The sequence below is a fragment of the Larimichthys crocea genome, chromosome XVII, assembly GCF_000972845.2.
Source record: "Larimichthys crocea isolate SSNF chromosome XVII, L_crocea_2.0, whole genome shotgun sequence".
Classification (NCBI taxonomy): domain Eukaryota; kingdom Metazoa; phylum Chordata; class Actinopteri; family Sciaenidae; genus Larimichthys; species Larimichthys crocea.
The window spans coordinates 29,375,521-29,398,407 of NC_040027.1; the positions used below are offsets into that span (position 1 = coordinate 29,375,521).

The 22,887-nt window shown below is 38.7% G+C and overlaps 2 long non-coding RNA genes across 2 annotated transcripts; one reads left to right on the forward strand and one right to left on the reverse strand.

The window, feature by feature from the left end:
* The first annotated feature begins 1,647 nt into the window (after window positions 1-1,647).
* Window positions 1,648-7,546, forward strand: LOC113747955 (uncharacterized). The gene is made up of 4 exons (XR_003464020.1): window positions 1,648-1,708; window positions 2,248-2,308; window positions 3,736-3,801; window positions 7,433-7,546. It is a non-coding gene; the product is annotated as an uncharacterized LOC113747955 (long non-coding RNA).
* Window positions 7,547-9,555: 2,009 nt separating this feature from the next.
* LOC113747954 (uncharacterized) lies at window positions 9,556-22,387 on the reverse strand. Its single transcript, XR_003464019.1, has 3 exons — window positions 22,274-22,387; window positions 9,760-9,806; window positions 9,556-9,639 (listed from the first exon to the last, which is right to left on the reverse strand). It is a non-coding gene; the product is annotated as an uncharacterized LOC113747954 (long non-coding RNA).
* Between the last annotated feature and the right edge of the window lie 500 nt (window positions 22,388-22,887).

A 22,887-nucleotide genomic window follows, 5' to 3' on the forward strand; every position in this document is an offset into this window, starting at 1 on the left:
AAAATGTAAATGTTATTTGATTCAGCCTCTCTAGGACTTGTTATTACCACGCTATGAGAGCCTCCTTGTTTGGAGTGATCTGATCTGCTGAGGGGAGGTGTAACTCCCTGCAGGGAAAGACGAAGGGCTGTGGTTGCTTGAGACATTAGAGGTCGTAAGGCTGCCCTGCCTACAGTCAACAAGAACTGATGTAGAGGAGAGCAACAAGGAAAAGAGAATGAATCGCTTTAAGCGTGTAAGTGGAAAAAGACAGACCTGTTATTGTTAATCGCTTACTGACTCAAATAGTTCTACTAGGGAGAGGGGGAGGGGCAGCAGTTATTGTGGTATTCTTGCCACATGTTAATAGGTCAGTCAGGTGATTTTAAAGATAGTCAAAGAGGTCAATGACCAGTCATGCTATTCACTGATTACAGATAAGTACATTATAAAACCAATCATTCCACCTCTGAAAAAAGATATTTAATCTTCAGTCTGATTCCTGCTGAATTCAATAACTACACCTAAGATTAAATGGCACTAACAACAATACATTTCGTAAAAACTTTCCACGTACAGTTTGTAAAGAGAGACATCTGAACTTCTTTGTTGTTGCTGAAGGAAACTTCCATTGACTTGTAAATCTACCTGCTAACGTTGCACAATAGAACATTTGTAAAGGGATATTTTTTGGTATTAAACAGTGTCATATGTGGCACATGTAGGGGAATATACCGTAAATGGATAGGACAACAATCGTGTACCCTTGACATTGTTTTTACATTCAGAAGATGACGTGGAACACTATCTACACATATCTGTGTCTATGAAACTCAAATAACTTCCTTTGGAGAAATAAAAGGTGAAATATAAACTTGTTTTCAACTTAAGATTCCAGATTATTCATGCTTTATTCAATGGCTGTCAGGGATTTCCACCCCTGTGTAGTTTATAGGAAGAAGAAAGGTTATTTTTTGAATGACCCACAGTCCAATTTTTCTATGGTTTGATGGTTTGATTTACTTAAAGAAAAGGCAAACTGAGCTGCTGATATTTACACATCTATTTTGAGACCTCAATAGTAAAAGGAGCTGGTGCAGTACTAATTGGTTCTTACATCATGGATGTATGTTATATATTGTATGTGCTGAGAAATTTTCTGTTCAAACGGTAGAGGTTGAAAAATGATTATACTGTCAAGAAATTTACCAGTCATAAACAGTATAAACATGTAATACACAGTGTATAACACAAATAATGTCACTGTATGCAGATATACATGTTTATTGATGTATTTGTTAAGTCTAACTCCTCCTGTGGGAACCCATATTGCAGGCTGGCCTATAAACAGACGATGAATGACAATATAGATAAGTTATATTATTATATATTATATATTATTATATGTGTATATGTGGAATATGTTGACAAATACTGTACATTAATAAACACTTAAAATGTCTTTATAGCTGTGCTCAACTTCATTGTAATGTGCTGGAAACTAAATGTTTGTGTAAGTCTAAACTTGTACTTCAGATCTTTTATAGTATCCCACAGGGGTCAATTTGTGGTCAACTTAATTTTATTATCGCATTGCTTCTATCAGTTATGTAACACATCTGACAAAGTGAACACAGAAACAAATGTCTCTGTTCACTTCTCACAGCCCATCCTCTTACTGTCGTCCCTCGGGAGGTGCTATCCTGGGTTTTGACGTCAGGCTTTAGGGGTAAGTAAAACAGAAACTAATCAAGGGAAGAGTTCCCATGTAAACAGAGTTGTGGTCACTGTCAATACGATTTAGATAAAGAGACAAACATGGACCAAGGTCAAGTTTGGAGATTTGGGAAAAGACGATGAATGGGAGCAAGAGCATGTAATGTTGTATTTCTTCTTTTTCCATTAAGATAGTGTGAAGTATGAAAAATGGTCTCCATAAAAACATCCAACATATGTTTGACCAGGGCATAAGTCAGCAGTAGTGGAAATTCACTGAACTGTAGATGAAACAGTTTCAGGAAACAGTGACAGCTTTTCCTCTGGATTAGGCTGGTTGAACTGGTATCAGCCACAATGTAGATGTGTTCCGTGCACTTCTGTGATCTGGCAGCTAAAGCTGCTGAAATCCATAAAAAAGTGATTTAATTTCAGAAAATCAGTTTGTGGACGGTACAATAGTGAAATATTTTCCCTTTATGTTAAGGGAAAATCATCTTGAGCAACTCTAGCAACTTGATTCATGTTGGTGGTCTTTGCTCTCGCCCACAGGTAGCCAACATGTTTGGCTTTGATAAGCAGTTTTTCTTCCCAAAAGCTGCACTTAACGAAGGTAAGAATCACATTATTTCTGCCTACAAGGGAATCAAATTCCTTCCACTTTTCTCAACAGAGACAGGCACTCACCCACAGTCTACTCTCACTATTGGTTTGCTTGTCTCCAAAGCATAAGTTCAAAAGTGATGTGACTGATAACCTCTGTATGACACAGTGGGTAACATGGCCTTAAAAGTAGTTGTTAACATAGTTGTGACAAAAAAGCACAGCATGACGTCTACAATCAGAGACAAAGCAGTTGAAGAAGTCTGACAACTACAAAGATGGAAAATTGATTTTCATAAATGTGCAGAAATCACAACATGCCTCCAATTTCACACAATTATGTGACAAAGTTAACTTCAATAAGCTTTTAAAATAGTATATTCAGACTATGAAAATATGGTCTTTTAAGCAAAACCTTTGGTATGTGACATTTTAGGAGACAAGCACGTGGAGGTGTGTTGTGTTTCTCCCACTGGCTCATGTGGGATGAGGTGGTGTGATGGGGGTGGCAACCCTGACTCATGGCTCAGTATTTATGTGTGCACGTGCAGTTTTGCACTGTGCCACTGTGTGAATGTCCAGCCAAGTTTATTGTATCATCATGAGGTTCTCTGTGGGAGGTTTAGTGTGTAGACATGTCGCCAGCTTCACGCTGTTGACACAAGGTGTTTTATTAAAACCGTGAACAAAGGATTTTCACTAAAAGTTTCCCTGTATTCCTGCCAGTTAACTCTGGTCTGTGGGAACAGAGATGCATTATTTAAGTTCTTCTTACAATAAGAGTCTCTAGTCTAATCTAGCCTGTTCAGGCTGGTTACCATGGACATATCTGCAAAAGCCCTAAGTGCCAAAATGTTGACAATACTATTTATTTTGTTTTCTTTTTATTATCTGCTCTGCCAAAACAATATCCAGTTGTAACAACTGAAGCATGATAACAAAACTTTTTCTTAAGCTCAAGACTGTTACCTTTGAATCTCTTTGTGACAATTTTTAAATCATCAGGTTTTCAAGGATGCAAAGTTCATACCTGTGTTTGCATCATTGAAAAGTTAGGCTGTGGTATAATATTACATTATTAGAAAACCTTTTTGGTCACTGAGTGACCATAATGACCTTAATGTTTGCTTAACCTAACTTATGTAACAGTATTACTGCACAGGGCCTATAAACCATTTCACTATTATCATTGACCTGCTTGGATTTTGTGTGCACTATCTCAGCTGTTTTATTGTAAGAGGCATGCAGGTTATAAAGTCAGCTGTGTACAGTAGAGCAATAAAACGGACTGGTGTGTGAAATTTAAACACCCTGTGGAGGGAAGTGAAACAGACAGCGAGATAAAGAAAGAGAAGATTTAAATGGTCACATCCATGCATTAAAGTCAAATACGTCCTCTGTTTTTTATCATTTCCAAACCACAAACTCTATTTTTAGTCACTGGGTGTACAGAGAACGTGCGTGCCGTGACCTGACTCTGACTCTCATCAGCAGCTTTGACACGTAAGTTCAGGAGGATAAAAGCTTTGCTAGCTGTACATTTTGTTCTGTTCTAACCACACGTCTCTTTGCAGGAGGAAGTAAACACATGCTTTACAAACTTTACCCATCTGCTGAAATGAAGTTGTCATGAGGTTGTGATGGCAGGCCGGATTTAGCTTTATATCTGGTTGTCTTTTATCTTTCTTTCCTATTCAGGGTCACAGAGATACGTAAGGGGTTTCAAATTACAGGATTTCAAAAACAAAAAAACAATGCCACCAAAAAGTCATCATGTCATATTTACTGTAAAAATAGTGGCTCTGTCTTTGAAGCAGCACTATCAATCAATGTTTTTAGCCACAATAGCAACATGGCAATGTCCCTCAGTCAGTCCAGACTAAAATATCTTAGTGACTATTTGATGGATTGCTATGAAGTCTTTTACAAACCTTTATGGTGGATGAATCCTGCTGACTTGGTGATCCTTTGACATTTAATGTAGCAGAAAAAAAATTAATTTGTGCAATACTTTTGCTGATAACCAAATACCTGCAAATCTAGTTCTCTAGTTGTTCACTGTTAATTAGCAAATATTAGCATAAATTAAGATGGTAAATATTATACTAGCTAAACACCTGTAGTTAACCTATGTTAATATTACTGTTGTGAGCATGTTAGTATACTGATGTTAGCATTTTGCGCAAAGCAACATTGTGCTTAAAAATGCAGCATGCTCACATAAGCATGAGCTGTAGACTGTTACTCTTGTTTTATTAACAGCAGATACAATATATGCAGTTTATGTAATGTGAAAGTGGTTTGTCATCCTGATGGACCTACACAAAACTACCAGCACCACTGAGCACCTTAACAAGTTTTTATTGTTTTGGCATCTGGCATTCAGCTTTGTTTATGACTGCAGCAAAAAAAAAAGAAAGAAAGAAAAAGAAAATATGATAAAGCATCCGTGTCTCACCTGTCCTATTCAAACTGTAGACGACATAGACAACGTTAGCAACCATCTAGTGAATATAATGCAGTGAATGCAGTTGGAGCTGGATATGGGGTGTCCAGTGGCTCACATGGTGGAGCATGCAGCCCCATATACAAAAAAACAACCTAAGGGCCTTTGTTGCATGTCATCCCCCTCGCTATTGGACTTACATTTGTCAGGTCATAACAGACACAACCTGACAAATGCTAATGATGCGCTGTGTCTACTGGATGTGTAAACAGGCCATAGTTTGCTAACTCATTTGCAATATCACCTAATGAGGTTTTTATAATCAGTAAAATCATATTTTGTCTCAACCCCTGACCTGTGACAACCTTGGCCTTTATTGCTTACATAGAAACCTTAAATATCTTTCCAGTTGTTGGTATGTTTACATGAAATTTACAGCACCCCAGTCCAGATGTGAAACTAAACATGAGGCTCTGCTCAAACATCCATTCATCAAAACATTAGCACAGGAAGATGGAGGAACTGCTCATACCAACTCTTAAGATTTAGTGGGCGCTCAGAATTAATCCCAGATGATTTTCTACATAGCATGACTGTCCTCTGAGCCTTCATCATGGAACATATGTGACATGTTATGTCTCCTTACATTTAGCAGTGATGTGGGAGGAAAAATATTTTGCAGATGGGAAACTGGGAGGATAATCAAAACAACACAAGCTGCTTGAAAGTGTTCAGCTATATATTTTCCATTTACATGTACAGACTGTTTCCATTATCCCAAAACAAGCATTGGATTAAACTTGTGGATGTTGATGATGATTGGACAGTTATCAATACTGGCTTCCCTGGGGAGCTGCATAACCTTTAAGTTAGTTTTGCTTTCAATTTTCAGTGAATTATAAAAGATAAAAGGGGAATTCTGGGAAATTAAATCATTTTTAGCTTTCGTTATGATTCTGATCGTGCTTAATTACAATGTGTCTTGCTTGTGTAAATAAAAGTATTTGCTGTTCTCAGTCCTGATAATGTATGTAGATAAGATCTGAGGTCAGCGAGTCCATGCAATGCTGCAGAGGGAGGTGTGGTTTGAGATTTGTGTGATGCAAAGTATCCTGAACTGAACACACTGCAGAGCAGCCTTAATAAAAACTATCCATAATTAAGTCCAGATCTCCACTTTAATCTCAAAAAAATCTCATTGTGCCAGAAAGGACATGTTTACACATGTTATCACCTTGACTCTGACTGAGCTAAGATTAGCTCACTAAAGTGAGCGTAAACACATTTTAGGTTTTAGTGTCACTTACACCTCTGTATGAGGGCATACTATACTTTGTTTTCATTTAGATCTCAGGTAATGAAATAAAACAAGCTTCTTGTTTTACACTGCAAACACTTCACAGGCACTGTCAGTACATTTGCAAAGATATCAGTTTATCTGATGATTATACATTAACCCAGTGAGGTGAATCAGTGGGATGGGAAATTGCTGCAATAAGGGTATGAAAACCTATAGTTTTCCCTCCATGGTTGAGCTGTAAACAAGCAGCAGTAAAATGGCTCTTCAGCTCAGTTAATGTAGATAATATGTGTCACCTCTGAGCTTCAACCACTGATCTGTTTCAGTACATTTAGCAGATTGGATAAATCAGTGTCTACACACTTTAGACAGGTTTACTGAGTTATCAGGATAGCAGGGTCAGGTCATTTTTCACATCTCTCATCATTTTGTCCTTTGTTAATGGGTTTACTACAAGTAAAGTAAGTTAAACCTACATACAACCAACAATTTTGGTCTGTTGGTTGGTCCATCACTTTAGTGACCAAAAATGTTACAGTTATTCAAAGATTTGTCTTGAAATTTTGTACAGACATTCATGGTCCCCAGAGGATGAATCCAGTAGACTTTAATAATCCCCTGATTTGCTGTAGTGACACCAGATTCACATATATATATATATTTTTTTTTTAATGAAGTGTCAACAGCCATCAGATGAACTGCCAGAGAAGTTTGTTCTGACTGCCATTGTCCCCAGAGTGTGTAACCAAGCAACGAACTCTTGTGCTGGTAAATGAGGCCAATGCGGAAGTGCCAAAAACTGTTATTCCTCGAGCGTCGCTTGAGACAGGCTGCAGAAGTGAGTCAATCTCCATAAGCGCCTATCCCTCCACCATCTACTCAATGCATACCACAAAAGCCTGTACATTCATGGTCCCCAGACAATGTTACCTAATGACTTTGGTGATCCCCTGACTTTCTTCTGGTGACCATGAGATTGAAAGGACTCAACGACTTGTCCCTTTCATGCAACCCCGTCATCAAGTCAAATTATTCATTTGTCTAATCGTTTGTTTTATGAACAGATTTTTCAAAACTAATGAAACCTCCATCAGCCTCATCTGCACTCTGTGTTTAGTGCCAATAAGCATCTGTTAGCATGGTAACACACTAAGCTGCAATGGTAAACATATTTGCTGAACATCAAGCATGCTAGAAATGGCATTATGAGCATGTTATCATGCTGATGTTAGCATTTACCCCAAAGCACCACTGTGTGTAAATACAGCCCTTCAGAGCAGCTAGCATGGCTCTAGAGTGTTGTTGCAACAGCACTTTGCTTTTACTAACTACTGCTTATACTTACTGCTGCTCCCTCTTTATTTTCTTATCTCTTCATCCACATGAAGCCTCGACGCTGAGAAAGAAACAACAACTGGCCGTGATGTCACGATTGGAGGAGTGTGTTGTTTTTGCTCAGCTCATCCCCTGGAGAGGCTACAGTGTCAGAGGTTTATACAGGCGAGCACAGTTGTTTTGGAAGAACCACTGCAACAACTTCAGACTTGGAAACAGTAAAAACAACCTCACGTTGTTTTCATGTTTTATGTCTGTCTTTGTTTAAAACCTCTGTTTGGCTAATGGACGTGCGAGTGTTGGCTGCATTTTATGTGGATGAAAACAAGAAACACGAACACACTGTGACAAAGATAGTTAAATACAAATCATCAGGCAAACATCTAATAAATAAACAGTTATGGTTTAGATTATAATTGCTATTATTAATACTGCAAGAAAACTTTTCCCTTAACACAAAATAAAGCAACTGACTTTTTTGTTTTTTCTTCTGACATGTGCTGAGGTGCTGATTCCTTGGCACGTTCTCAGACTTTTGGAGAGTGGATGTGACTTTGTGGAATTATAGCCTGTTTGCCAACAATGGAGGGGGTTAAATAGAGGACAACCTCCCTTCTCCCTCATGACCGCAAGCCTTTGGGCCTGCGCCACCACCTTCTTCCCCTTTCCACCCCTCCACCATCACCCCACCCACAAGCTCACAGCAAACTGCTACTTCAGAGGAAGTCCTGCTGGTCCCGTGTCGAAGGCCAACAAAACAGGCTCTTCTCTCAGCTGGTGAACGTGCAGGGATGAATCTGAGGCCAAACACCCCCTCATCCTCACCTCTCTGTGTCTCTCCGTCTATTCCTCCATCTCTCCCTCTCAACCCTCTCCCCCTCCATTTGTTTTTCATCGAGAGGAAAGCTGAAACCTGTCAGGTTTGTTTTTCTCCTTCTCTTGGCAAAGTGCCTGTTTTTAAAGCCCAGGTGTTGGTGAATAGGGAGTCATCTTTCAGAAAAACATGAGGTGACTCGCTGGGTCATGTGGGAGGAGTGGAGGGGAGGGAGGATGACGCGGCTGGATTTTGGCGTCTCTCTTGTTTTCATCTTTCAAACCAGTTTGACAGTCTGTCAGCTGCCAGTCAAACGGTCAAAAACATGTTCTTCTGTGATGACTTAGTTTTCATGTCATGACAGTCTGTTTATCACACTCTTCTCATGACAAGAAACTTGAAAAAAAAAACACAAACGTTTCTCCCAAGCATGAACTTTTACCTCAAAGTTAACATTTTCTGACATATAAACACACTTCTTCTTGTCAATGACAGACAATTTATTATAAGATTGTTTCGTTATAATATAACCAGGGCTGCAATTAATGATTCTTTTCTTGATTAATCTATGACACATTTGGTTTCTTAGGCCAAAGGGGACATGTTCTAATATCATTTCTGTCATATCAACAGTCCAAGTCCCCAAAATAAAATTTACAATAAAATAAAACAGAGAAAATCATGAAAAATGTGTTAAATGATCATTCAATTATTAATAGTTGGTATATTAGCATAACAATCAATTAATTGACTTATTATTTCAGCTTTAAAAATTACAAACTTATTTTCTGTCACATGATAAATTCTTGTCATAACGTTTTAGAGGCACTGTGGATCCCGATCAATCTTCATAACATAAGACATACAGTTTGTTTAATTACATAAACATTATGAATGATGGTGCTCAGTATTATTCCTGATGCACGACATCTGTCGTGTTGTGTAGATTGTGTGTGTGTGTTCTAACTTAACAGTTAATGATTTTTACCTCTTCAAGTAACTTCATCAAATAACTTCATGTAGAATGTTTTCCAACATACACATTTTCTCAAATTATACAAATGATACAAATTTGCCTTTAAATGAAAGTGAGGCTTTTCCTGTAACGTTGTAGAGAACTAATACTAGTGACATGACAATGAACTGTTCTCTTATATCTAAATGTTCTCTTCTTTTTTGTTTTAACCTGATGTGATGGTTATTTCCATTAACATTTTCCTTGAACACTCTTGCGTTCGACTTTTGGGTGTAGAACATTAAAAGCTGATGACTTATGCAAAAGCACATGATACTAATGTGATCAACACCACAGAGGCGGGTCAAAAACCATCTACATACTTGAATGATATCACTGTGAGTTCCCCTTCATTTCCAGCCTGGCAAGTGATATTACTTTCATGTTCATAGGTCATGTTGCCATGTGTTACCATTACTAACAGCAATATTCTGTAAAATGAAACAGAAAATAAAACAAATTTTTTTTTTCATCATTTAGTGTGTTTTGGAATAAATAAAAAAAGTTTTAAAAGTTATAAATGCAGAAAAAAACATACTGTTCTTTCATACTGCTTTGTCACAGTAGCTCTGAGGTCCTTCAGTCTGGATCTGCTCCTCTGGAAAAGAAAAAAAGATGAACTCAGTAGGGAATCTTTTGGGGAAACAGAACTGGGAAAACAGATTAAACCCCTGATGTTTCCCCCCTGACATCCATCCACCAGAACCCCATGGGAAACCACATAGCTGTGCTCCTGCAGCCAAAAGTCCAGCTGGAGAGTCATAAGGTCACTCAGCTGATTTAATTCTCGGTCCAGGTCACATAAATACACAACAGTGGGAAAACATCCAGCAGAAGTTGATGTTCTGAGGACTGTTATGAAGATGAATTTACACATTTTTGGCATCAAACATCAAAATCCTGAATCCTGAACAAAAACAACAGTGTCAATAGAGGACAGTGATGTTTACAAATCTGATCTCATTTGTGTTTAATGATCCATGATAAAATGGATGGATGGAACATTTTTGTGACTTGCCAGATATATTTGTTAAAACCATTTTCTATTTTGTTGTTGAAGATACCACAAAATACAGGTTACGTTTCTTTCAATAGTTATTTGCAAATTAGTGGTGTATAGATGTAATTTCTAGGTTTGACTAAGACAGGTTTAACAATGTAAGTATAAAACCCATAACTTGAGAGACTGTCAGGTTTGAAGTTGTTTTGATTGAACATACAGTACTTTTCATTTGGTCACAAAAAAGCATCCACAATGTCATTTTCTTTCTTTTTTTAAAGATGATTTTTTGGGCTTGTCAAGCTTTTATTGTATAGAGACAGCTGAAGAGTGACAGGAATGTCAGGGGAGAGATGGGGAACGACATGCAGCAAAGGGCCACAGGTCGGATTCGAACTCTGGGCTGCTGCGGCAAGGGCTGAGCCTTTGTACATGGGGCGGCTGCGCTACCAACTGAGCTAAATGATACCCCACACAATGTCATTTTCATCGAGTTTTTTGTTTTGCAAATGCACTTCCAATCAGCAAAATGACTGAAATGTTAATATCATATTCATTTATATTGCTCTCTATTCTTGTTGTACATGAAAGTGAGTTTCCTTTTGCTAACAACATTCATCCTAAAGCAGCAGTCAAACCACAGAGTTTTATAGTTCTTGAGCATCTGGCCTGCATTAAACTGTGACTGCACCATGCTCATTTTCTCGTCCATCAAATGTACACTTACAATGCACAGAACTATGCACAACAACATGTAAGAAGGCTCTGGTCACGCCATACACTAAACAAAAGACTAAGAATAATAGTGTTTTGATGGTGAAGATAGACAGAGGGACAAGTCGCATGCAAACTAGAACAAGAATAAAAGCAGAAGAGAGAGAGAGACATCTATGAAACAAACTCACAATAAATAAAAAAATACAGTACTTATATGGCGATTTTTTATTGTTATTTCTTGATAAGGCAAAATATCTAAAAAAAAACAGATGAGAAAGAAATGTGGAGAAGATTGAGTGACCAGATGCAAGATTTCTTTTTTTTCTTTTTCCTTATCAGTGTTTGTCAGTTTGTGAACATATGTCATGATGAAAGCAAGTATGGATATGTGATTCCATCTGTGAAAGTGAAGCATGATGAGGACTCTCTGTACCTGAAATCAGTAAGGCACAGGAATGCCCCTGACACAGAAGGCCTATTGTGGGGTCATATCTGATATAAATCAGCAAAACCAAATAGACCAACCAAACAAAAACAGCCTCTTGAATGGATGAAGGAATGAAGACAAACAGGCAAACTTGGTGGCCTGCAATGAGAACACAGTGCCTGAGTTTCGAACTCTGACAGGTGGATTAGCTGTAAGAACAACATGACAACAAAAAACATCCAGATTAGCTGTGCCACAATCAAGTCCTGCACAGTAGTCTATCATATGATAGACTGTGACATATAAAAATCATAGAAACTGGTGTAAACACAGCAGAAAGACCTCTTCCTCGCCCCTTACTATACTGAAGCTGAACTGTACTGACTGACGTGACAACTCACTTACAAAAATATGTGTAGTTGGAAAATATTACACATCTTAAACAATATTGATTGACACAACATCACCAAGCTGGTTTAGATCTGTTTTATGACACAGTTATGACAGACATAAGAATATTAGTTTTCCACAGTTCAAATTACTTTTTAAACTTTTAAAACTCAAATCTCAGTTTCAGTTCCACAAATTGTAATTGTAATTTTGCTGAATTAGAGGTCTCACTTAGAAATGTGATTCATTTATTTAATAGCAAATAATGAGGTGGCCTAAAATAGAAAGGTAAAGGATAAGGTTGAGGCACAGAGTTATATATTTTCCCTGTCAGGACACCCTGGAGTGTTTTATCACATCCATGAGGCCACTGGCCTCAGAAGACAAAGCTATACTGTGTTTTAATCAGCCAATCACAAACATGAAAAGTATTTCCTGTTGCCAAACAGGGATATCTGACTTCGACAAACAAGAACACGTTAATAATATTGTCAACACACACACTGGATGCTTTGTGATCTGAGAGTAAGCCAGGTGTGACGCACAGTCTGTGCAGTTTGTTCACATTTATGAGGAAGTCACATACAAAGATATGACATTTAATTGTGATGTCATGCCACTATTATGCTTAAGGGGCTGCTTAAAGTCACTTTGTTAAGGCCTCAGATGTTATATGTCCTTAAATACTTACAAACAATATAAGCAAATCATATATCAATAAAAATATGCACATATACCCATTTATAACATGTGCAAACACACACTTAATATTGTAATGTGCAAAAACAGCCTGTATGCATGATCAGATACCAAATGAACAAATGATAGACCAACATGTGCACAGGAGAATACAATTATAAATACAGCAACAACTGACAACTGCTCTGCTGAATACCAGGCACATAGAAGTCTACACACACACACACACACACACACATACACACACACACACACACACACAAACACACACACACACACACACACACACACACACACACACAAACACGTGCTTCCTCTGTGCAGCACCAGCTGTGGTGAGGCTCCAGACATTTAAGTGTGATAACATATGGAGGATGTGCGTGCCTAACAGTGTGCCAGTGTGTGTGTGCATAAGAGAGGGAGAGAGAGAGTGAGTGTGTCTGTGGGCGGCCTCTCTGCTTGTTTGGACTGGTGTATGTCTGTATTAATTTGTGTGTGTGTGAGTGCTTTCAGCTAATGTGCACGCAAACTGCCACTATTGTTCAGTCTGTTTGTCAGTGTTGAACTCCCAGTATGAGCAGCACCAATGTGAGGACGGAGATGTGAGGCTCTGTGGCAGAGTTTGCTGCAACACAAACAAATACATACATTAGTTAAACAAATGTTATGAAATAAATATTAATACATAGAGAAAGGGATACCTGCACCAATAAACACTTCTAACTATCTAGAGCTAAATCCAAAACAAGCCTTTCAGGTTCTGTGTGTGTGTGTGTGTGTTGAGAGTGCAGAGCTCAGAAAACCCTGAAACAACAAACCAAAGTCGTTCTCTAATGATACTTGCCTGCAGCAGTCAGCAACAATAAAACTTTCTGCTCTGACCTTTGACCTCTTTACTGCAGACTGCCTGTAATATTTGCAGTAAAGAAATTTGAAGTGATCTTGACCTCATTAGAAATCAGTCACAAAAGAGCATCAAGAGGCTGAAACGTTAATTCATTTTTTTTAACTTCAGAAGCCAATAAACAGTGTTGCATATTTTCTTTCTTTCATCTGTGTGTGACTTCCTGTACAAATACAGAGACTTGAATCTGACGTACAATTTGCGTCATTTCACAGCAATTTCACATACAGTACGAGTTACTTTCAGTCATCTCTCACTTTCACTCTTCATCACAGCTCAAATTATTAGCAAATTGTGCATGTTGTCAATTTCTCCTGATACTGCTATCGCTGCACACATTATTCTATTTTGTATGCACAACTCAGATTATTCTCTTTGTGTTGTTTTTTGTTCCTTTATATATATATTTCTATCTTATTGTGTATCATCTATTAGCTATATTTGGCTCCTCAAGATTTTCTATAATAACAAAACATAAAAAAAAAAAAAATGTAGTGCATTTTCACAGACTGACATGTTCAGACATGACCTGCAAAACTTTTGCAAAGCAATAGACAAACTCAAAGCACTGGTCTCTACTTCAAAGGGGAAGTGAAAGTAAAAACTGTGTATATGTGTGTCTGTGGACACAGAGAGCTGGGAACATCAGGCCCCACCTTTCACTCTTCGCTCATTGGCTGTGCTGTTGTCAAGCGCATTTAATTGAAAAAAAGTCGCTGCTCAGCCAATCATGACAGAGACAAAATACAGAATTTCCCCTGACATGCCACACTGTCTTATCTGTGGTGTCATCACATGGCCCTTTAAACGGTAGACCACAGACCAACTTTAAATGTCTTGATGAGACAGAACACACCTAGAAAAACAAAAAGTTTCAGACCAATGTGTTTTGCAGCTCTTACAGTTGGCCTACTTGCAGGCTCTTTAAAACGCTTATGACAATGACGTCTTGTGGCCTGTTTGAACACAATGCTTTTTGTTTTAGTATCTTCATAAATGTACATATTTTGCAGAGCTTTGCAGATGTGTTTACTGTTTAATGCACTCCAAGCAGCCACAGTAGAGGGCCAATAAAAATCCAGTTTTATTAAACAAGTGGGAAAAAAATCAGAAAGAAACTATACTATATGTATATAATATGCACACTGGTGTACAGTATAGTCTACCTAGGTGTACTGTACCAATATGTTGTGATGTTTTCATAGTTTTTGTGTTTAAGTGAGAAATGATTGGTATGGTAAGTATGTCCTGTGGAAAACTTGATCTTGAGCAGCACCTCTGAAACAATAAATATCTCTCAAATCCGGCATGTTGCAGGAGCCCTCTCCACCACAAACTTGTATGGTCTGTCTCCACTTATCTTTAATGTTTGATATGATGTTAGGTTATCTCTGTACCATGACTGTTTTTATGTTTATGTACCTGTCAGCTGTCAATGTATTCAAGAGTCAAACTAGACAATTTCCTGTATCTTTTGTACTTGGTGAAACATCCTATGTAACTTCTATTCAACCATTATCAGAGTAGGTGGTCTTGTGGTAATGTAGAATAAGTGCACAATGAAAAAGGCTTAAGGCCAAAATGTTTCTGGTGTTTCTTCTCCCCTTCTAATCAATCAGTATTTGAAGCCTTTGTTTAATCAGTTTAGTGAGTGTGAACTCTTTTTCTACTTTTGTGTTGAGTCAAAATAAGAAAAACAGTACATTATGACCAAGCTAGAAATCATCCACAATCCTCATTTTAACAGTCCTAATTATTTTGAGGCTGCGGGAAGTCATAGTGAAATTTCTCAGGGACCCTTTAAGTGCAGTTATTTGGCAGGCAAAAACACTTGTAGATTCAGAATACAGCAAATGCATGTCTTTAGGTAGAAATGTATGAGGAGAACACGCAATCTCTGCACAGAAAAGAGCAGAGCTGGCATTTGAGTTATGAGGGGACATTTCTAACCCTTTGAGGCAATGTGCAAAAGTTATTAAAATAATAATAAACAGATAAATAAGCCGTGTTATAATAATATCAATCAGTAAAGCCACATCTCCTGGAAACTGTGTTTGGAAGAAGTGGAATCCAGGTGAGGGGGCAGATGGTTTGTTTACGGCCTTGCAGAGGGGAAACTATGGGATGTCCAGGAACTGGGTGAGAGGTCACAGCCAAGTGGGTGACTGGACTAACTCTGCAAACTCTATTTGTGTGAAGGCCTTCTGTTCCAAAATGCCAATATATTAATAGTGCAATTAATTGACTCCTATGGTGAAATGCTGTTATATGATATGTTATATGATTTATATTGCTCCTGGCTGTTAAATCTAAAACCTTTTCAAGCCAAATAACTGTGTACCTGAACAAATAAGAAACAGCTTTCTTGATTTTGCTCTGTGGCCCTTCCTTTGAACTGAGTACAGTTTGTATTGAAAGGCAGTGGACCTGCTGCCTCTGTTTTCTGCAGGTGGAGATAAAATCAGCTGCACACGCCCCCATGCTGCCAGCAGACACACACTCTCAAACACGCGAACCTACTGTGATGCACATCACGCATGGTGAGAGGAGAAAAGTGCTTCCTGTGTTTCCTCTGTGTTTCCTTGGTTTTCCTGTTCCTCGGCTCTGAGCATGTGACTGAGACCCCTTCCCCCCACTGCTTCTGCACTGTATATAGACTTCTGTACTGTACATGAAAACATGCCGACTTCTTCCCTCTTCCCTCTGCATCAGAATCTGCCAGTCAAGTCGTAGCAGTGCAAGTCAGTCATTCATGCTGAAAACAAGTTGACATAGTGACAACTTATGGGTCATGTAACACAGCCAATACAAAACCTTTCACCACTCTGAATTCTCCAGTGCTCTCTCTCAAACGTCACTCAAGACAGATTGCAACTTGTCAGTGATGATAACTCCCCTTGTTGAAATGGAGTTAATCCCATGCAAAAGCCAGAAGTGAAGTAAAATTGCACAATGTGTTTTTGAGTGTTGATTGCCTTAATTGATTTTATGTCTGAAATTTTAATCTTAGAAACGTTGGTGCTAACTGAGCTCATACACAAACAGTAAGGGTTAATTGTTAAGTAGCAATTTCCCAAGCATGAAAGATAACTGGTTTAGATAAATACAACATGGTACCAATGTAATGTAATTTTTCACACATCTAAAATGATGATTGTCTTATTTTTTTTCTATAAACTTTTAAAAAGAAAAGGAATTCAACCCTTCAATCCAAGTCCATAGCGGCTACCCAATTTGTGCTGAAGTTATGGTCAAACTTAACCTCCTACATGATGGCTTAAACTTGTCAGAAAAACCCTTTTCGTTAGGCTTGTGCAAATACATAAAAAGTGCATGCTGTGCTGTATGTATTTTCATAGTGTGACAGCATCTGGGCTAATTGAAGGAAGTTTTCTCACATTTTCCCTTTTAAACTCCAGAAAGGAGTCAAACTAAGAGTGTCCTTGAATGAGTGGGAACTTAATGGGAAGTTGGCTCTCCAAAATACCTCCCAGCTCCCCAACAACAGGAAAAGGCCTTGTAAACTTGGATCACTCTGGCTAAACTTTGTGTTTGCTCACAGAGAAACACATTCTTTCACTGTGGCTAAAAAACATTTTACTGCAATTAATAGATACAATTGTACTTATGAGCCTTACTTCCAAAAAAACCCCAGATGTTTTGATTTCAGAAAAGTCTGTCCCTGACTGACCCAACCAATGATGGTTCAATAACATGAGAGACTCTGTGTTTGACTGTTTGCCTGGAAGAGATCAACTTCTTAATCTAAACACAGAGAAACAATATGGGATCACATTTTCTCATCATGATTTAAAGGCCTGGAGACAAACAGTTACACATCCTATTTTCTGTTTCTGTATATATGCAACTCAGGACATTTCGAGCTCAGAGTGTGTCTGGGGGACAGAAGAGGAAGTGTGTGTGTGTGTGTGTGTGTGTGTGTGTGTGTGTGTGTGTGTGTGTGTGTGTGAGACAGAGAGAGAGAGAGAGAGAGAGAGAAGTATAGTTGTTTTTCTCTCTTTGTGAGGACCAGTTTTAGACCTCCACAGTGAGAATTGAGGTTACAGTCTTAATTTCTACAGATAAATCTTTATACTATAATTCCTATATAGTATACAGACTTGAGTCTGTAAAAATTAGGTTAGCAAAGGTCCAGTGTGTCAGATTAAGGGGGCTCTATTTATGGAATATGGCAGAATGGAACATACACAGACATGCAAGAAGTAAATAGACACTTTGAATTTGAATGAAGGTCTCTATTTACTTCTTGCATGTCTATGTAATATGCATAACTGTGTTTTCATTAGTGTATAATCAGGTGAAAATAAGAACTGTTATTGTTTTGTTAACTTCTTCATCTACAGGTACTTCTTCTAAGGAGTCCGCCATGTTGAACCGCCACATTTCTACAGAGTGAGGTGAGGGAGTTGCAATCCGCAACTATACTGCTCCATGCCACTAAATCCTTCACACTGATTCTTTGAGAGATCAGAATTAGGACTATAAATTGCCAGAAGTTAGAAGGTAGAAAGACTTGAGGGTAAGATCAGAACTGATGATCGTGTGAAGGTATGAAGGTAAATATGTCTTTACATGCTGTTTATATCATGTTAAGAACCTGACTTATTGGCAAAATGAATAAAAAATAATCAAACAAACCAGCTACAATTAAAGAATCAAACTTGGAATAAAAAATAAAAAACTTGAATGTTCTTCAGGCAAAAATGCACTGTAGTCCATGCTCAGTCTGAGATCAATGTTAAATTTGGGGTCAGATATCACAGAGTGAATACAGACAATGGCAGGCGCTCATAAATTTGTTAATCCTGATATGTGTGTGTATCTGTGTATGTATTCACATATGGGAGGAAGAAGTCAGAGGAAGGAGGAGGCGGGGGGTGATGTAGCTCCCAGCACTGGCTCACACCGGTTTGTGCTGCCTCTCACTGGCCCAGCCCCATAGCAAGGTTGCGAGGTTAGCGGAGTAGCGGATGGATTTGGGGTGGGGAGGTGGTTAGAGAGAGGGGTAATTTCGTGCCTCGACTGCCATTTGCCGCAACTGAGGGTCTTAGCAGTGCCCGCTGCAATGCCAGTAGCTATCTGCATGCAAAGAATGCATGTAGCAGCTATCACCCCTCTCTGTGCAATGAATCAAGGCTAAGATACTCAGGCGTGTATCTATATAACGATAGATAGGGACAGTTCTCACGTGCACAAACACACACGTGCCCTGTATGGGTTATTGTTGCCATGTTGTAATTTTCATTGTATTTCCTCTTTTTGCTTAGATCTGAACTGAATTTAACGCAGAAGAAGCAGAACTTAAACGTATGTCACTTATTATTGAGTATTTTAAGACTCAAGGAACAGATTCTGCTTAGATAAGACAAATAAAACTATGATGAGCCATGCTTTTGTTACTTCTTTGAAAATATTTCCTAACAAATTACCCAACCTAGTTACAGAAGCTTCCCTAAGATGCTCAGCATATGCAATCTATATATTTCGTGTGTGTATGTGGACTTGTTGCAGTGAGTTGTACTAACTGTGAGATGGGTCACCAGAAGGAGAGTTACTGCTGTGTTTGGTCACTTTTAAAAGAAACAAGCACAGCTGAGCTTCATGAGAGCCACACAGACTTGAATGTGTTTGTTCACACTGATCCTGGTGACTGCAGGACAATCGTTTCATTTTAGTTTAAGTTGTTTTGACACCCTCTTCCTGCCTAAAATTTCTGTCTCTATCTTGGCAGGACGAGCAGTTTTCTGTCTGACAAACAGATTGCTTGCGAGTTCCTTTGGTTTACAAGCTCTGGTCCAAATTGTGCAGCTTAAACAAGCCAAAAACAAAAATGCAACAAAGAGATTTGCACAATGGTCCTGGTCCACAAAAACCAGGTGCAGGTGGCGTCGCACCTTAAGGCTCCATTAAATACAAACAGAACATCTGTAATCTGGCCATAAATGGTCCCTCAGAATTAGAGGTCAGAGGTTAAAGGTTGTTGACTCCCTGAGTGTATTTACACAGTATTTACATTTCTGTAGGCCTTCCTCCAGTTTTACTATGTAGGAAAACAAAGTCGCAGCATTTCTACCATTAAGCTACTGGAGGGTTTCTAATAAAGTCTGGCAGCTAAAAATCCAGAAAATCACATTTTTCCAAACTGTCAGATGTATCAAAAAAAAGGAAACACACACACACACACACAATGTTTTGATAGATACATCCATTAAGCTATTCACTGTAAAACAAAAGGGGGGTGGGCATGTCTTCCGCAAGATTTTTTAACTCTCCAGAGGAATCAATAAAATGCAGCTGGCGAGTTATGCAATGGAAAAACTAAGTAGTACTGCCTCGCCTCTGTCCAGGTGGAACTGATTTTCAGCTGTGGCAGAATGAAAAACTTTGCCCAAGTATGCTATGCATAGACTATACTGCATGTTTTTCCAATCAATGAGGTGGTGAGGATTTGGATTTGGACATGGGACACTCATTCATAATTTGTACCTTTGGGCTTTTTTTATCCACTATTTATCCACAAAGCTTTCTCATTGCGATGCCATGCACCATGTCCATCACTTCCACACATTTAAACTCACCAAACCTAACCTTAGGTTTATTGCTGGTAAGTGAGCTTAAGCGCAACATACTTGAGGGTCGTTGGTGAAGAATGTGAGAGAGTTTTCATTGAATTTTTCACCACTCTCCTGTTAGTATCAACTTTCACAAATGTGCTTTTTAGGTTTAGACTGATAATTAGTGGGACTGTACATTCTGAAACACTATTACTGTGAACAAATAAGACCATCACTGAGGAACTTGATGGCCTCAACCCTCCACCCTCTAGTTGAATCTGGAGGGAAACCTAATGGATAGCTTAAGAGACCAAAACAATTGCAAGGAAGCTACCAGAGCATCACAAGCAATGTGAAATTATTTCCCATATATTCACAATTTGATCCACTGGATTTTATTCAATTAAAAAGACTGTTTTCACGTCGTGCATGTACTACTATGAAGTTAGCCAGCAGAAAGTCAAAAAGCTCAGCCAGAAAAAAGACTTTAATAATGTGTGAGCACAAAAATCCAGAAGCACAATAAATCCTGAAAAATGTATATATACTGTACACCCAGTGAGCAGATTTTATTTGAATCAATGTTTTTGTTTTGTAAATAAAATGTGTACACACTTGATATAGTTTGCCAGAATCATAATGGAAAGAAGAAGTCCTGTGGCCAGTGAAAGTACATGATCTCACTGTATTTAGTACAGCAGCTCTGGGCTGCTCCAGCAGCATACAGCTGCTTTTAGTCATGCATTATAAAACTTGTGAGTCAGCACAGAGCAGTTACTATCTCAAACTGCAGTGTATTGATGACCACTCAGCATGTAGCGAGGCTCCTGGCAGAGTTATGGGGTGAGGTCAGAAGTCAGGAGTCTGACCTCCAGCTCTGCCTCCTCCTCATCCAATGAAGGCTTCAACCCACTGGGCTGGAGACAGGATCTGGTTGGGGCCCCTTGTCGCGTTTAAGGGCCAAAGAGGTAAACTTATGTAATACTCCCTCCAAAAAATAAAGACTAGTGACAAACTAAATAGAATTTGTGCAGCAAATTTGTTTAAAAAAATTCACCATTGTTTACAATATCTGTCCAACCCCAACCACTAAAACGGAAACCGAGGCAAACTGCTGTGAATTGGCTGTGATATGCAGTGATTCCATGTTTGCTCTGTTAAGTGATGATTAATGGGAAAATATTGTCCATTAATAGAGCGTGTGTGATTTCCCAATGAAGATTGCAGCCAGCATTTACCGGTCCAGGAAAGCAAGTTTAGGACTTGGCAGCTGGTTGAGTCCAGAAATAGTGTCAGTTCTCATGAGCTCGGTGACCGACAACCAGCTTACATCAGGCTGAGAGACAGAGACACACCATTGCCTCTGACCTCATTGCCCCCCTTTGATAACAACGTTTTATAACAGCTCTCACCTACTAAAAAACAAGACTAAATGGCTTTGCAACTACGAGGCCCCAGCACTCCAAACATGCACACCTACTGTTCTATACAGTGTTTTTACAACACGTCATTTCTATATTCATCCCATGATTGATTGCAAACCAATCAATACTTTTCCTTTTGTTTCTCTTAGGTTCTTTCTGGCTCATTAAACCATCACATGTGTGTAACTTTATTCCTGAGAAGCCAATAATTGCTGTATATATACCCAATATGACCACTATTTAGTACATCATCATCATCTTCATCAACTTCTCCTCATCACCACCATCATCCGACACCTAAATGGATTAAGCAAAGCCATCATTTCTCCGAAAGTGGTTTGTATGTAAAAGTGTTGAAATGTTTTGAAGCACAGCTGGCACATCAGTACAGGGTATGAAAAAATTGGTAGAGTATTTTTTTAAAATAGTTTTTAATTAATTTCCTCCAGAATTAACAAAGTTTGATTTCTCTATGCCAGCAGCAGATTATCTTTAAATTATTCACGTATTTTACCTATTGTAACAATCTTCCTTATTTCCATGACATTTTTTTTACATAATCGCTATGTTTCGTTAGTGTATTTATTTTAAAAAGTCTATTTTATTGATGATCTGGGGTAAAAGAAAAGAGCCCTATATAAACTGAACTGAATAAACAAGACATAAATCTCTCATCTTATGCAGTAGGACTGAAAGAAGATACACTCCATTTCATCTTTATGTTGTCCACACATAGATCTACAGTACAACTTATGGCCAGAAATAGTTGCCCGATGATTACACCCAGCATGAAACAAACTGTACCAACAGAAGTATGTGTGAATGTTCACTAATGCCAAGCATGCTGATAACCAATACACCCAAATCTGTCTCTCTCAGGTCACTTCATGATTCCTTATGTAATGCACAGGGGAACACCTGCCCGTTACCATAAGTCCCAGATCATCCCGTCATGACCACCACTCTCCGCGCCCTCACTCTGCAGTGGATCCTATTGCACTTCTGGGGAATGTGTATCCAACTTGTTCCTGGTGACAACAAGCACATGATGATGAGCAGTAAAAGAAAAAGTTCAGCCAGTCTGAGTCAGAGGAAAGACGAGGAGGAGGAGGGGGAGTAGGAGGAGGGAGGGAAGTGAGGAGGGGTATATAGCCCCAAGAGTCAGCCTACACTGGTTCAGACCGGTTTCTGCCCCCTTCCCCTTCTCCTCTCTTGCTTTTCCTCCTCCCGCTTTCCTCTACTCATCTCACTGCTTCTCCTGTTTTTTCTTGCTCTCCTATTTTGGTCTAATTTTCTTTTTCTCCCTCACTCCTCCTGCTTCTTTTCCTTTTCTTTCCTGTTTTCCCCTTCCTTCTATTCTCTCTAATGCTACTTCTTACTTTCCTCTTATTTTCCTTTAACAGACTTTTGGCTGCAAAGTTCACGCACTACTCACATGGTTATGCACTGCTTAAAAAAGGGTTTTTAAACATTTTGGGTTTAATGTGTAAAATCCGGCTGATGGTTTTTAAAATGTTCATTTTGTAAACACTGTTAGCATTAT